Here is a 16,620-nt window from a genome sequence, read left to right as displayed (position 1 = left end):
ATGGGAACAGTCTGACTATTGGAATTTATTTAGTCAGAGGGTGGTGAATCTGTACAATTCATTGTCACAGAAGGCTGTGGAGGCCAAGTCAATGGATATGTTTAAGGCAGAAATTGATAAATTCTTGATTGGTACAGGCGTCAGGGGTTATGGGGAGAAGGCAGGAGCATGGGGATGAGTGGAAAAGACAGATCAGCCTTGATTGAATGGTTGAGTAGAATTGATGGGCCGAATGGCCTAATTTCTGCTCCTATGAACATGAACTCCCTGTGTCACCACGTGGATTTTCTCGGAGGGCTCTGGTTTCCTCACACATCCCAAAACATTGGAGGTTAGTGGCCATTATAAACTGCCCCTCATGTATAGATGAGCGGTAGGATCTGGGGGAGATGATGAGGACACAGGGAGAATCACATTGAAACACTCGGGAACAAACATGAAGAGCTCAGGGCAAGGCTGCTGGTTCAAAGGAAGATTGGCAACTACTGTGCTCTTTGTTTTACTGAAATATGATTCACCTCTGATTCACCTGACACTGCTAGACAACCTGAGGGCTTCTCCATTTATGGTATGGACTGCACAGAGTCCTCAGACAGGGAAAACGGTGGCAGTGTCTGCTCTTTGATCAGTGCTTTGCGGTGCACCGATGTGACGTTCTTAGCTCAATTCTGCTCCACTGACTTCCATATAACCATATAACCATATAACAATTACAGCACGGAAACAGGCCATCTCAGCCCTACAAGTACGTGCCGAACAAATTTTTTTCCCCTTAGTCCCACCTGCCTGCACTCATACCATAACCCTCCATTCCCTTCTCATCCATATGCCTATCCAATTTATTTTTAAATGATACCAATGAACCTGCCTCCACCACTTCCACTGGAAGCTCATTCCACACCGCTACCACTCTCTGAGTAAAGAACTGACTTCCAATACCTGTCCGTAAAATGTTGTGTCTAAATTAGTCTACTGAGAAAATTCACCTCATCCATCTTGTCGGCAGTTTACATAACCCTCCGAGCCATCATAACCTTATGTCATGGTGTCAGAACAACCTCGCCCTTAATGTCAGTCAAACCAAAGAGTTGGTTGTTGACTTAAGGAAGCATTGCTGGTGGAGTAGAGCAGGTGTTCTACACAACCATGACCCCATCACTGGAGTTGCTGTAGAATTGGTTCACAGCTTCCAGTCCGTAGGTATCCATATCACCAGCAACCTAACCTGGTCCCTTCATACTGATGTGGTGATCAATAAAACGCATCAACGTATTTACTTTCTTAGACATTTTTCAGAGAAGATTCAGGGACAGGATCTTCCCAGCTGTTATCAGGCAACTGAATCATCCTACCACAACCAGAGAGCAGTGTTGAACTATTATCTACCTCTTTGGTGACCCTCAGACTATCCTTGATCGGACTTTGCTGGCTTTACCTTGCACTAAACTTTATTCCCTTATCATGTATCTATGCACTGTAAATGGCTCGATTGAAATCATGTATTGTCTGGATAGCACGCAACAAAAGCTTTTCACTGTACCTCGGTACACGTGACAATAAATTAAACTCAACTGAACTAAACTGAACTGAGCATGTCCAGGAGGATTCTGTCAAACTTCAGCAGGTGCGCCACTGAAAGAGTCCGGATACGATGTATCTCTGTCTGCTGTGGCAACTGCTCTGCTGCTTGAGCCTGCAGAGAGCAGGGAACGCAGCACAGTCCATCGCAGGCTCATCACGTCCTTCCATCTAGTTCATCTCCACTGGGTGTTGAAAGAGAAAGGCAGAAAGCATCATCAAGGATGCCTGCTCTCTTGGCCATTCCCCTTTCTTTCTTCTACCCTCTGTGAGAAGATGCAGGAGCTTGAGACTTCAATTTATCAGACAAGAACAACTTTTTCCTTGCTGCCATACAACTTCTAAATCAATCACCTCTTTCATATTCCCTTCCCAGAGGTGCTACCGCATACACTTACTCTTAGCTCTAACTCATTTGGTTATTCTGTTATCGTACTTTCATACTTTTTGTACTAATTCAGGTTGCATTACAATCTTTGCACGATTCTGCTGGGCAATTAGTAATAGACAACACATTTTTAATTTGCCAATGCCTCAATTTGGCATTGTTTAAAAGTGCTCCTAACTTTCCAATTCCAACCCCACTACAACCCCATCACCAGCACCAGCCCCAACCATGGAAGATATGGCCAACTGAATAGGCTTTGCAGGAATAAAGGATGTAGTTTGTTAACCACAGAGTTAAAATTCTCGAGAAATAAACTGTTCAGTATGTTATTTTTTGGTATTTATTTTAACGGTCTGAAATGATTTTAAACAAGGGTTTATTTTTTTTTAAATTATCAGGGTCAAAAAAGGATAAGGAAAAACAAAATATCTAAAGTGAATGGGAAAGACCCAGAAATTAATCTGTACAGTGTAACCTTTAAGTGCAACATGCGATACAAATTCATTGGGTGATTCTTGGAAAAGTGCAGCCTGCGACTTTGCCAAGAATCTTCCAATGGAATTGTATATTTCATTATTTTCCATCTCGGCCTCGGGTGCACTAACAGTTGTTGGTGGCCACATTAGCGCTTTGCTGTCCAGCTGCAGGCATTGTACAGCTGTGGCCCTCTCCGTGTTTTATGCCTGTGCAAGTCCGTGGTGGCACGGTGATGCAGCGGTAGAGTTGCTGCCTTACAGTGCCAGAGACCCGGGTATGACCCTGACTACGGGTGCTGTCTGTACGGAGTTTGTACATTCTCCCCGTGACCTGCGTGGGCTTTCTCCCAGATCTTCGGTTTCCTCCCACACTCCAAAGACATACGGGCTTGTAGGTTAATTGGCTTGGTATAAAAATGTAAATTGCCCTTACTTAGGATAGTGATAATGTGTGTGCATCGTTGGTCGGCACGGTCTCGGTGGGCCAAAGGGCCTGTTCCCACGCTGTATCTCTAAAACTATAACAATAAACAAAGTCATGGCTGTTGCAGCAGACTCAGGCAGAAGCAAGCCTTTGCACAGACCAGTCTGAACAGGTGGTGGATAGTGGAGTCTGGGCTCAGGAAGTTCAATGATACAATGATTTAACAATACTTTATTGTCACATGTACTTAGATACAGTGAAATTCTTTGTTTGACATATGATGAAAGAATGAAAGAATGGATCGACTGGGCTTATATTCACTGGCATTTGGAAAGATGAGAGGTGATCTTATAGAAACATAGAACATTCTTAAGGGATTGGACAGGCTAGATGAAGGAAAAATGTTCCTGATGTTGGGGGAGTCCAGAACCAGGGGTAACAGTTTAAGAATAAGGGGTAGGCCATTTAGGACTGAGATGAGGAAAAACTTTTTCACCCAGAGAGTTGTGAATCTGTAGAATTCTCTGCCACAGAAAGCAGTGGAGGCCAATTCACTGGATTTTATCAAGAGAGAGTTAAATAGAGCTCTTAGGGCTAACAGAATCAAGGGATATGGGAGAAAGCAGGAACAGGGCATTGATTTATGATGATCAGCCATATTGAAGGTGGTGCTGGCTCAAAGGGCCGAATGGCCTACTCCTACACATATTTTCTATGTTTTTAAGTTTTTATGTTTTGCATATAACATGGTAAAATTATACAGCAGACCTCGCCTAGGCAGTACACAAGAGTCACCATGCTTCAGGTATTATCCTTATTCATTTAAGAGCCAAGAGTGTTTATTTATCATCTGTACCAAAAATGAATAATGAAATTCGTACTTGCAGCGGTATAGCAAGTCTGCAAGCACAGTACGCATAAATAACATAGTAAACAAAAAAGATCAATGAATTAAAAAAAAAAACAATGTTAGTGCAATAAAGTGCTAAAGTCCACAGTGGAACCAAGACAGTTTGTAGTTCGTAGTTTAGTTCGTGATTGGAATGTTCAAGAGCTGATGGTTGTTGAGAAGAAGCTGTTCCTGACCTTGGAGGTCATGGTTTTCAAACTTCTATATCTTCTTCCTGATGGCAGAAGTGAGATGAGAATATGGCCTTGGGGTGCGGGCCTCTGATAACGCTGGCTATCCTTTTGAGGCAGCACCTCCTGTAGATCCCTTCGATGGTGGGGAAGGCAATGCCCGAGATAGGCTGGATAGTGTCCACCACTTTTTGCAATCTTCTTAATTCCTGGGTGTATATGTTGCCAAGCCATGCTATGATGCAACCAGTCAATATACTCTCTACCAAACACCTGTAGATGTTCAGGAGAGTATTTATCAGCAGATCGGATCTCCTCAATCTTTTAAGGAAATAGAGGTGTTGATGGGCTTTCTTTATGATTGTATCAATGTGCCGGGCCCAAGACTTCTGAGATATATACTGTATGCCCAGGAACGTGAAGTCTCACCAACCCTTTGATGAAGCCAGGTTTGTGGATCCTTGGCTTCTAAAGTCAACAATCAATATTTTACAGGATGAAGATATCTGGCAAGGCCAGCATTCACGGCCCATCACTCATTATGTTTGAGAATTGCTGCCCTGAATTGCTACTATCATTCTGGTGAAGATTCTCACATGCCATCTTTTGGTAGGGGGAGTTCCAGAACCTACCCAGCAACAATGAAGAAATGGTGATATACTTCCTCATCAGGGTGAGGCCAACCTCTTGGTGTGTTCCAAATGTCTCGTCCTTTTAGTTAACATAGTTTAGACAATGCTGTCAGAGTTGCCTAAGTGAAAAATAGCAATATAATTGTTATGAAATTAATATTTAATGTAGGGAATGGGATGCAATCAAACAGACCCTTGTGTTGAGCCAAGCTTATTGAATAATCTTAGAGTTCACCAGCTAAGAGTAGAGTAATGGTTTGGAGAGCCCAGCAGTAAGTCACTTGTCTCAAGATCCCAGCCATCTGACCTGCTCTTGTAATCACTGTATGTATAGATCCAGTTAAGCTTCAGGTCAGTTAAGATTAAGGTAGGGTTCACTTGAAGTCAAAAACACTTCACCTAATGATTCCCTCTCTCATAACTCTCTCTCTCTCTCTCTCTCTCTCAGGCCATCTCCAGGCTTGGCACCTCCACACTTCTCACCAAGATGCTTGAGTGAACCTCCTATTCATCCCAACTAGTTTCTGCAGTGTCTTGTGTCTCCACTAATCCAGTTCCTTTGTGCAGTTCAGTCCCAGTTCTTCCTTTGCCAAACTTCAGTTAAGATTCTAGAATTCCCCTTCAAAACGCCTCCACTCTGTTCCTTTTTTTTCTCTGTTAGAACACTCGTTAATACTTAATGCTTTGGGCAATTCTATTCTTTGTCTAGTGTCTGTTTCCCCCTATAATTTTCTGTGGAATAGCTTGAGGTTATTTGAACATGAAGGACACAGTATAAATGATATTGTTATTGGTATGTCAGTTGTCAGAAATGTTATTTTCATTGTAAAGAAAAGTAACATTTATTTTATCACTGCTTTAGAACATGACATTGTTTCTTTCAATTTTGTGGCTTTTCTTTTCTCTGACCAACCAACTAGAAAATCAGTTGAAAAAAAAAGGCTGACTTTAATTTTGTTAGCATCATTCCAAGCAAGATTAGGCAGAGATATGTTAGACACGAGAAATTGATAAGGTAGAGACTTAGAATTGTTCTTTCCATAGTGGAAAAGTGAAAGATTAGAGGGCATAGCTTTAAGGTGAGAGGGCCAATGCTTAAAGGAGATATACCAGGTATGTTTTTTACACAGAGAGTGAAGGGTGCCTGGAACATGCTGCCAAAAATGGTGGTGGAGGAAAATACAATGGAGGAGTTAAGGGGCTGTCCCACTGCGGCGACCTAATCCGCGAGTTCAGAAGAGTGTCTTCGATCTTCAAGCTCGAGGACACGCACCTGAAAAACCGGGAGCTGGATTGACCATCAGCGATGAAACTGTAAACTGGATTGACCGACTGCATCACACACACACACACACACACACACACACACACACACACACACACACACACACACACACACACACACACACACACACACACACACACACACACACACACACACACACACACACACGCCACACGCACACACACAGCGGGGGCCAGGGAAAGCGGGGGAGCGCTGTCTGAAATTCACGCCTGCGATAAAGAGGAGGGTAAAAGACGGCTGCACAGTGTACGGTAAGTCCTTTAGAGAGCACGGAGATGGGTGAGGGGGAGAGAGGGGGAGAGGAGAGAGAAAGTGAGAGAAGGCGAGAGAAGGGGAGAGAAGGGGGGAAGGGAGAAGGAGTGGGGATACTTTTAAGAAGTATAATAAAGTTTAGCAGGCATTGAACCTACCGGTCGGTTTTCCTTGGTCCTGAACACTCCAATAAGCGAATTAAAATGGCCGGTCAGCGAAGGAGATTGCCTACGGCTGCCCTCGTCTGCCTGTAACTAAATAGTGACACCACTCCACTGCAATATGAGTTAAAAAGAACCATGCCGACCAATTTTTACTCGCAGAAAATTTTTCAACATGCTGAAAATGTTTCCGCGACCTAGCTGAGGCTGCGAGTATGTGTGAATTTGCCTGGAGCATGAAGGAGAGTTCCAGTGATCTCATAGGACCTCCTAGGACCATGTGTCGACCATGCTGCGAGTTTGAGTCAAGGGCAAACTCTTCTAAACTCGCAGATTAGGTCGCCGCAGTGGGGCAGCCCCTTAAAGAGGCTTTTGGATATGGATTTAAAAATAAATTGGATAGGCATATGGATGAGATGGGAATGGAGGGTTATGGTATGAGTGCTGGCAGGTGGGACTAAGGGAAAAAAAGTTGTTCGGCACGGACTTGTAGGGCCGAGATGGCCTGTTTCCGTGCTGTAATTGTCATATGGTTATATGGTTATATGATATGTAGGGATGTGAGTAATATTGATTTCATGCAGAGAAGATTCATTTGATGTGTCATCATGTTCAACATGGACATTGTAGATTGAAAGAACTTTTCTTGAGTTCTATATTTAATGTTCAATATATTTCATAGCCAAAAGAAATACTTCTGAAGGGTAACTATTCTGATAATTGTGAAATGTGGCTGCCAGATTGTGGCCAACAAACTCCAACAAATAGCTAAGTGAAAAATGATTAGAAAAACAGCTTTGGAAATTCAACTATTGGTTACAGTTGAAACTATTGGTTACAGATTGACACCAACCTTCCGACTCTTCAAAGCTGTGGGACGTTTTAGTCACTGTGCTTAATATCTTCTTTGAAAATTATGTGCTTTTTTTAATACTCCTGGGATCCTCTCACTGGCCCTCTCAAACTCCCAGCAGGAATCTCGAGCATGAAAAGATATGGTGATGGTGCAATGATTCAACTCTTAACTGAGAGGCCTGGACACTAGCATTCCAGAGACCCAAGTTGAAATCATATTATCATGCAGCTATGGATTTGAAAAAAGAATTAGCAATTATCATTAAAAAAATCTGCTGCTTTATAGAAAAAAAAAATCAACTGGCTCACTGGTCCTCTTCAGCAGATAAAATCTGCCATCCTTACCTCGGCTGGCATATGTGGTATTTCACACACGTCAGGTTAATTCCATTATGGTACTGAAATGGCCGCAAGTCAAGGGAGCAAGTACCTGGATCCTGAAGAATGAATGAATTAATTGGAAAATTAGTACATGGATAGGACAGGTTTAGAGGATTATTGGCCAAAGGTAGGCAAGCAGGTTTAGTGTAGATGAGACATGCTGTCAGTGTGGGCAAGTTGGTCCGAAGGGCCTGTTTCCATGCTGTAAGACTCTATGACTATGACTAAGTTGCTCTTGAATTTTTGTACCTGGGTGTCCCACCTCTGGAGATGAGTGAGCGCCTACAGCCTTGCTGTAGTTGACTAAATTATCTAGGATGTGGCCAGTATTCCCAGCAATCTATATATAGCAAGTGCATTTTTACACCTGCGTGCATGGTTGGGTTGGCACAGATTTCACAGATATCAATGTTTACTGGTATTTACAGGAAAATAAAGGCACATTTTTTCACATTTTGCTACAACTTTGTTTGGAGGGATATGGACCAAGCACAGACAGTGTAGCTGGGCCATGTTGGCCGGTGTGGGCAAGTTGGGCCGAAGGGCCTGTTTCCACACTGTATGACTCTATGACTCTTTAAATTTGTCCTTCCAAGTAAACATGCTTTATTTTTTAAACATTTCTAAGCTCTAAGTGGTGCTTAGTCATGTAAATCTGCTAAGACATACAACGTAGGAGCAAGGATTGGCTCAACCTCGTTCTATCATTGAACACAATAATAGGTCTTTCTCACACTCTCCTATTACATTCGATAACTTCTGTATCTATCTTCCATGCTAAAGTTATTCAACAAATTGGCCTCCACTTCCTTCTGTGCTAGATGATTCCTCAGATTCACTACCCTTTGACTAAAGAAAGGGCTCCTTACCACCATTCAAAATGGCTGACACTATATCCTGCGAATATGTTCTTTATTCTAGATTCCCAGCCAGAGTAAATATTATCCATTCATCCTTTTTGCCTAGCTGTGTTTGACTGTTGTATGATTCATTAAGAATTCATCTCCTGCTTCTAAACTGCAGCAAACACAGGCTTAACAATGACGGGCAGCACAGTGGCGCAGCTGTAGAGTTGCTGCCTTACAGCGTCAGAGACACTGGTTCGATCATGTCTACAGGTCTATATTGGAGTTTGTGTCAATATAGACAATAGACAATAGACAATAGGTGCAGGAGTAGGCCATTCGGCCCTTCAAGCTAGCATCGCCATTCAATGTGATCATGGCTGATCATCCCCAATCAGTACCCTGTTCCTGCCTTCTCCCCATATCCCCTGACCACTATCTTTAAGAGCCCTATCTAGCTCTCTCTTGAAAGTATCCAGAGAACCGGCCTCCACCACCCTCTGAGGCAGAGAATTCCACAGACTCACAACTCTCTGTGAAAAAAAAAAATCCTCGTCTCCGTTCTAAATGGCTTACCCTTTATTCTTAAACTGTGGCCCTTGGTTCTGGATTCCCCCAACATCGGGAACATGTTTCCTGCCTCTAGCGTGTCCAAACCCTTAACAATGTTATATGTTTCAATAAGAATCCCTCTCATCCTTCTGAACTCCAAGTGACCGCAAGGGGTTTTCTCTGGATGCATCGCTTTTCTCTCATTTTCCAAAGGCGTACAGGTTTATAGATTAATTGGCTTCTGTAAATTGTCCCTGGGTTGAACAAGTGTATGGGTGATTGTTGATCGGCGCAGACTAGGTGGGCCGAAGGGCCTGTTTCCATGCTGTATCTCCAAACCAAACTAATAATAAATCTAAAATAGACACAAAAAGCTGAAGTAACTCAGCAGGACAGGCAGCATCTCTGGAGAGAAGAAATGGGTGACGTTTCGGATCGAGACCCTTCTTCAGACTGGTTCGGGATATGGGAAACGAGAGATATAGATGGTGATGTGTGAAGATAAAGAACAATGAATGAAAGATATACAAAAAAGGAACGATGATAAAGGAAACAGGCCATTATAAGCTGTTTGTAGGGTGAAAATGAAAAGCTATTGCGACTTGAGTAGGGGAGGGATAGAGAGAGTGAGGGAATGTCGAGGCTACCTGAAGTGAGAGAAATATATATTCATACCACTGGCTGTAAGGTGCCCAAGCGAAATATGAGATGCAGTTCCTCCAATTAGCCTCACTCTGAAGAAGAGTCTCTACCCAAAACATCATCCATTCCTTCTCTCCAGAGATGCTGCCTGGCCCAAGGAGTTAATCCAGCTTTTTGTGTCTATCTTCAGTTCCTTCTTACACATAATAATAAATCTAGACAGATGCATGTCTATTTATGATTTGACTGTGATTCTCCAATGAAACAGTAAAACTGTAAATAGACACAAAATTCTGGAGTAACTCAGCGGGACAGGCAGCATCTCTGGATAGAAAGAATGATGACCTTTTGGGTCAGGTCTGTAAACTGTGAAGTTTTATCAAAATAATTTTCCTCGGGGCTCCTCTTCAAAGTACTGATATAGCAGAGATGGCATATTAAATGTTCCTACATGAATTGTGTGGAATGGTGATTTTTACAGATTTTTTCATTTAGTTTGCAAAATAAATGAAAATCACATGCTTAAAGAAGCATGTAATAATCACAATGTTTCTGGAAACCATTTTTAATCTTTGCTTATTAACAACCTGCAGCTGCAACTATATGGTTCGTAGTGCCTGCTCTTTTAATCTCTATTTTTTGAATTAAAATGTTTGTGTCCAAGGTAAAGCTTTTCATCTGCTCAACCGCGACTCAAAAATAATAGCACAAAGCTTAAAAGAGCTGATTGAATAATAAATTGGCCACTGATGCAGCTTTTGGCATTCTGAGACACAGTTTAAATAATAATAATGATAATACACTGAAGGCTTTGATTGTGAAGACAATAGGTGGCACCTTCATTCATTCACTCACATACATTTAATGCAGATGTACTCTTGCTGTTCAAGGACCTTGAAGTGTTGCAGCGTGTTAATTAAGGAGATTATGCAATTAAAAAGACCATTGGCACAATGGGTTTTGCTCAGTACTGGCAAAGACAAGTCACAATGGCACAAGGGAGGATGGCAGAGTATGGCCTCATTTCACTTGTGCAAAGAGGTTTCCAAAATGTACATCAATTGTAGATTCTGTCAGTGTCCCGATTGTGATGTTAATGTAAGCACATAATTATTAAAAAGCTCCTACTTCTCATTTGCCTAATTGAAATGCAAAGTAATGGACACAGTTCTTTGGGACTCAAGAAGCCTTTTCAGTTGTTGAAGTGGTTGGAATAGAAAATCCTTGAAAAGACTGGATGAGTTGGCCTGAATGTAACTTTAATTATGCTCTGTGTTGCTGCTGATTTAATAAACCATGTTTCTTGATATACTTAACTATTTAGCTTTGGCTCCTTCTTTAAATCCACGATTGCTCAATGCTGTATTACGTCTATTGCAGCTCCAATTAGAGATTCATGGACTAAACAGGAAATATTATTTTTCTCATCGTTTTGCAACTTGCATAATCAATGCCAGATAAATGTAATTGACAATTCGCAGTTTCAAAGTAATATTTAAAATCAAACAAATTGTTTCAAATACATACTACTTCAACTATACAGTGTAGGCATCATGGTTGTTCTGTCCGTCTCTGGTGAGATGCCTGGTACCTCTCCATTACTTGACAATATTTTTATTGATAAGCTCTCATGATCAAATTCCCCGGAACACAGAGCAGTGTCTAATCATATCATTTAATGGAGGCGGTGGAAATCGGCTTTACTTTCATATACCTCATCGTATTATTATTCTCCCAGCCTCTGTACTGTTTTCTCACCCCTCAGGGGACCTGATGAACTGGATGAGTCATTGCCTTGTCAAAGTTGTGCAGCTCCAAGAAATCAACTCGATTGATTTTAGTAAAGGTCCTGGAGATCATTGCCCTATATGCTGTCAATTCGCTGCTACAGTTATGATGTAAAGAAATTGTACAATTTTGTAAGAATTGTAAAAATACTGGCACAGTAGCACAACTGGTAAGGCTGCTGCCTCACAACACCAGATATTAAGGTTCAATCTTGACCTCGGGTACTGTCTGTATAGAGTTTGCTCATTTTCCTTGTGACCGCGTGGGTTTTCCTCTGGGTGCTCCGGTTTCCTCCCATATCCCAAAGATGTGCAAATTTGTAGATTAATTGGCCTCTGTAAATTGCCCTTAGTGTGTAGGAAGTGGATGAGAAAATGGGAAGAAAATGGGATAGGATAGATCTCATGTGAATGGGCAATCGATGGTTGGCATGGAACCGTTAGGCGGAAGGGCTTGCTTCCTTGCTGTACATCTAAACTAACCTGGACTAAACTAAATAAATTGAACCTGCATGACATTATTTCTTCAAATGCAAACTAGCATAACAATGCCTCACATTCCACTACAGTAATTTACAAATGACTGCAAGAACATTAACTTGTCTAATTTCAAGTTACCTGTTCCCTCTCCATCCTCTTATCAACCCAGATCGTTCCAACACATTTCCTTCTTTCCCACAGCCTCCCCCCAACCAACCTCTTCCACATCCACTCCGTATACTCATCATGAAAACATTTCTCCCATCGAGTCCCCACCCCCCACTGTTCTCATCTACTCACCCCCACCTCCTTATTTGGCAGACAGGAAACAAAGAGTAGGGATTAACGGGTCCCTTTCAGAATGGCAGGCAGTGACTAGTGGGGTACTGCAAGGCTCATTGCTGGGACCACAGCTATTTACAATATATATCAATGATTTGGATGAAGGGTTTCAAAGTAACATTAGCAAATTTGCAGATGACACAAAGCTGGGTGGCAGTGTGAACTGTGAGGAGGATGCTATGGGAATGCAGGGTGACTTGGACAGGTTGGGGGAGTGGACAAATGCATGGCAGATGAAATTTAATGTGTATAAATGTGAGTTTATCCACTTTGGTAGTGGAAACAGGAAGGCAGATTACTATCTTAATGGCAGCAATTTGGGAAAAGGGGAAGTACAACGGGATCTGGGGGTCCTTGTTCATCAGTCTATGAAAGTAAGCATGCAGGTACAGCAGGCAGTGAAGAAAGTGAATGGCATGTTGGCCTTTATAACAAGAGGAATCGAATATAGAAGCAAAGAGGTCATTCTGCGGCTGTACGGCGCCCTTGTGAGACCACACCTGGAGTATTGTGTGCAGTTTTGTTCCCCTAATTTGAGGAAGGACATTCTTGCTAATGAGGGAATGTAGCATAGGTTTACAAGGTTAATTCCCGGGATGGCGGGACTGTCATATGCTGAGAGAATGGAGCGACTGGGCTTGTACACTCTGTAGTTTAGAAGGATGAGAGGCAATCTTATTCAAACATATAAGATTGTTAAGGGTTTGGACACGCTAGAGGCAGGAAACATGTTCCTGATGTTGGGGGAGTCCAGAACCAGGGGCCAGAGTTTATGAATAAGGGGTAAGCCATTTAGAACGGAGACGAGGAAACACTTATTCTCACAGAGAGTTGTGAGTCTGTGGAATTCTCGGCCTCAGAGGACGGTGGAGGCCGGTTCTCTGGATACTTTCAAGAGAGAGCTAGATAGGGCTCTTAAAGAAAGCAGTCAGGGGTTATGGGGAGAAGGCAGGAATGGGGTACTGATTGGGGATGATCAGCCACGATCACATTGAATGGCGGTGCTGGCTCGAAGGACCAAATGGCCTACTCCTGCACCGATTGTCTATTGTCTATTGCCTATGGAATCTTGAATTCTAATCAATCTACTAATGCCTCCCCCCCCCCCAACTTTCTCCCCCCCCCCCCCCCCCACTCTTCTATGTGCCCCGCCTAGGTTCACACCCATTTTCCCCCCCTTCCTCTCCACCTGTGACCTTCCACCAATATTCTTTTCTCTGGTTTCACAATTTGCACCTCTTCTATCCTTATCTCACTTTATTTTTCCTTTATCTCCAGCCTTTGTCCAATCATCCATCTATGAAAACCCGCCTAACCTGTATCCACCTATCACTTGTCAGGCTTTGTCCTCTCCCCCACCTCTCTTCCAGGTTGCTCCATTCCACCTCAATCAGTCTGAAGAAGGCAAGGCAAGGCAAGGCAAGGCAACTTTATTTATATAGCACATTTCATACACGAGGCAGACACAAAGTGCTTCACATAAAAACATGTCATACAATAAAATGAAATAATAAAATGAAATAAAATAGAAGAATTAAAAGAAAATAAAGCAAAATTAAAAATGCATTATAAAAAGTGCAAAAGTTAAAAGTGCAATGTAGTTAAGATTTAGCTGAAAGCTAAAGTAAACATAAAAGTTTTCAGTCTTGTTTTAAAAGTGGTCAAAGTTGAGGCAAGTCTTAAATCTTCAGGAAGTTTATTCCCGCTATTTGTTGCATAGGAACTAAATCCTGCTTTCCCATGTTTTGTATTTACTCTGGGAATCACTAACAGATTGGTCTCAGAAGATCTTAGCGGTCTAGAAGGCTTATATAGTGGAAGCATGTCAGTGATATACTTTGGCCGTAAACCATGTAGTGATTTATAGGTGAGCAGCAGGATTTTGAAATCAATTCTCTAACATACAGGGAGCCAATGTAAGGATTTAAGAATTGGTATAATGTGTTCAAATGTTTTGGTCTTTGTTAGAACTCTAGCAACAGCATTCTGAACAATCTGTAGCTGCCTGACAGTTTTTTTCGGAAGACCTGCAAGGAGACCGTTACAATAATCTAGCCTACTAGTAATAAAGACATGTACAAGTAGGACCCCAAATCAAAACATCACCTATCCACATTCTCCAGTGATGCCGCATGGTCCGCACGTTGTATATATTTTTGTAAACCAGCATCTGCAGTTCCTTGTGTTTCCACCTTTGTCCTTGTTGATCTCTGGTTGGACAAGGCCTTGATTTTAAGCTACACTTGTCTTATTTACACATTCATCTGAGGCTTGCCCATTGCTGAATTGCGCCCAGCCTTGAAATTCCCATTATAATTTATTTGGAGAAGATTTGAATTGCTCCATTGTTTATATGATGGCTGGGCCTTCAGTTGTCAAGGCATCAAGCACTGTAGTTCCATCCTTCTGGGAACTTCACCACCTCTCAACCTCTTTTTTTTTCCTTCGAGAGTCTCCTTACAATTCACATCTTTGAGAAAACTTTAGTTGTTCGCTGATGGTGGCATTGCAGGAAGAAAATAGTTTTCTGCCTCGGTGGACAATTTTGTGTTGTTAGTTTTCAATATCTTGTCATACTATCACACACTAGAGAAGGTTTATGCAGTGACTGAGATAGAGCCAGAATTCAAAATCAATATAAAATAATGTGTAATAATAAAGAGACTTGCCATTTTTTATTTTTTTATTAATGTCAATATATAACAGGGATATGATTGCAACCTGTAATAAATTAAATACCACTTTTTGTGTTTGCTGTGGACTGTAACTCATCATTTTGACCACTATTTCTGAGAAGACATATTTAGAAAACTATCCATTATTTTCAATAAAATTTGAACTATAAACGAGTGTACGTATTATCATAGAGCTAATATTGAACAGGGTTTGAACGTGATTTCTATATAGAGTATACACTAGAAAAAAATTATGATTCAGATTCAGATTCATTATGTTGTCATTGAACAGTACAGAGACAACTCTAAGATCATCAACATGTATGAGGCATCACCTACTAATATCACCCAAGATAAATGAATGATCTCCATTTTCTGATTATGGCTTGTATACGTCACAACGTCTGAGGGTTGATCAGCATAATGTTTCATTCTGAAGAACACATTCATTGTTTCCTTCATGATGAGAAATGGATGTGTCGTTTTCCCAATCAGTTTCCACTTTCTGCGACATTCCTCTGTGTTGTCAGATAAACTATTGCCTCTAAATACTTTCAAGTCTGAATGATTTACACACTGCAGAGAAAATAGCTGCCTTCACTCACCTAATTGCACAATTATTTCTATTTATCCCTGATGTTGTGGTGCTTTCTAGAAAATCAATTGCCATGTAGGAAAAGTTACTTTGGAGGAAATTAGAATTTAACAGCATAATAAACCAATTGTACTTTTACATTGTATTGTATAAATTTAATTTACATCAAAGGATGATAGGAGAATAATTGTTCTTACTCTGCACAAGTGTAATGCCCAAGGGTCTTTCTTTAAAACCATTTCTGACTAAGATTAACTAACTAAACTTGCTTTTTGTCATTTTGATTGTCTGGCATAGCCTAAAAACAATTAAAGAAAGCCAACATATAGAGGTGTCTGTGACACTGTTGTCTGGGATTTAAGTCATCTATCACTGTTTCTTATTCGGGGGGTGGGGGGAACTCTCATTAATGCAGTCTGGCAGCTGGGCATCTTAAGATCAAACACTAATCTTCTGTCAGAAAGGACACCTTAATAAGTACTCTAAACTCTAATGCACAGATGGGGGAGAGCTTACCATTAGTCAGAACTTGATTTGGATCTGAGAGCTAGAGAATTGTGAAAATGCCTTTGCCTGCAGCAGTAACAGAGATCTCTGCTCACTTGTGCCAACAGGTAAGCCAGTTGCAGACAGCATGCCGAGGTGTGTGAACCAGACTGAAGAGACGTATAATCTGCAGCACTGCAGGCCAGTGAAGCGATACAGAAGTCACTGAAGTAGACTTGGCCGCAACCAACATGGTTGAAGCAATGTATTAAAAAATCTCTCCGTGGTGCTCTTCTGTGTGTTGTGGACATGGATATGTTCTTCAGGGATCTGTGAGAATGCCAAGTGTACACATGTAATTAAGTGAGTGACATCTCCTCGTGTTAACCTCAGGGTTCAGATGTATAAGGCACGAGCAATGATCAAATAGAAGAGAGGTGTAGTTGTCAGGCACAGGGTACTGTCCTCCCCACCATCGAGGGGATCTATAGGTGTCGCTGCCTGTAGAAGGCAGCCAGCATCATTAGAGACCCACACCAGCCTGGCCACGCTCTCATTTCACTCCTGCCATGGGGCTGAAGATATAAAAGTCTGAAAACTGGAACATCTAGGTTCAGGAGCAGCTGCTTCCCAAAAACAATCAAACCAACTATAAGATCCGGACTACATAGACTTGGGGTCAT

Source organism: Leucoraja erinacea, chromosome 7, assembly GCF_028641065.1.
Source record: "Leucoraja erinacea ecotype New England chromosome 7, Leri_hhj_1, whole genome shotgun sequence".
Taxonomy (NCBI): Eukaryota; Metazoa; Chordata; class Chondrichthyes; order Rajiformes; family Rajidae; genus Leucoraja; species Leucoraja erinaceus.
This window is presented reverse-complemented; position numbering follows the sequence as displayed.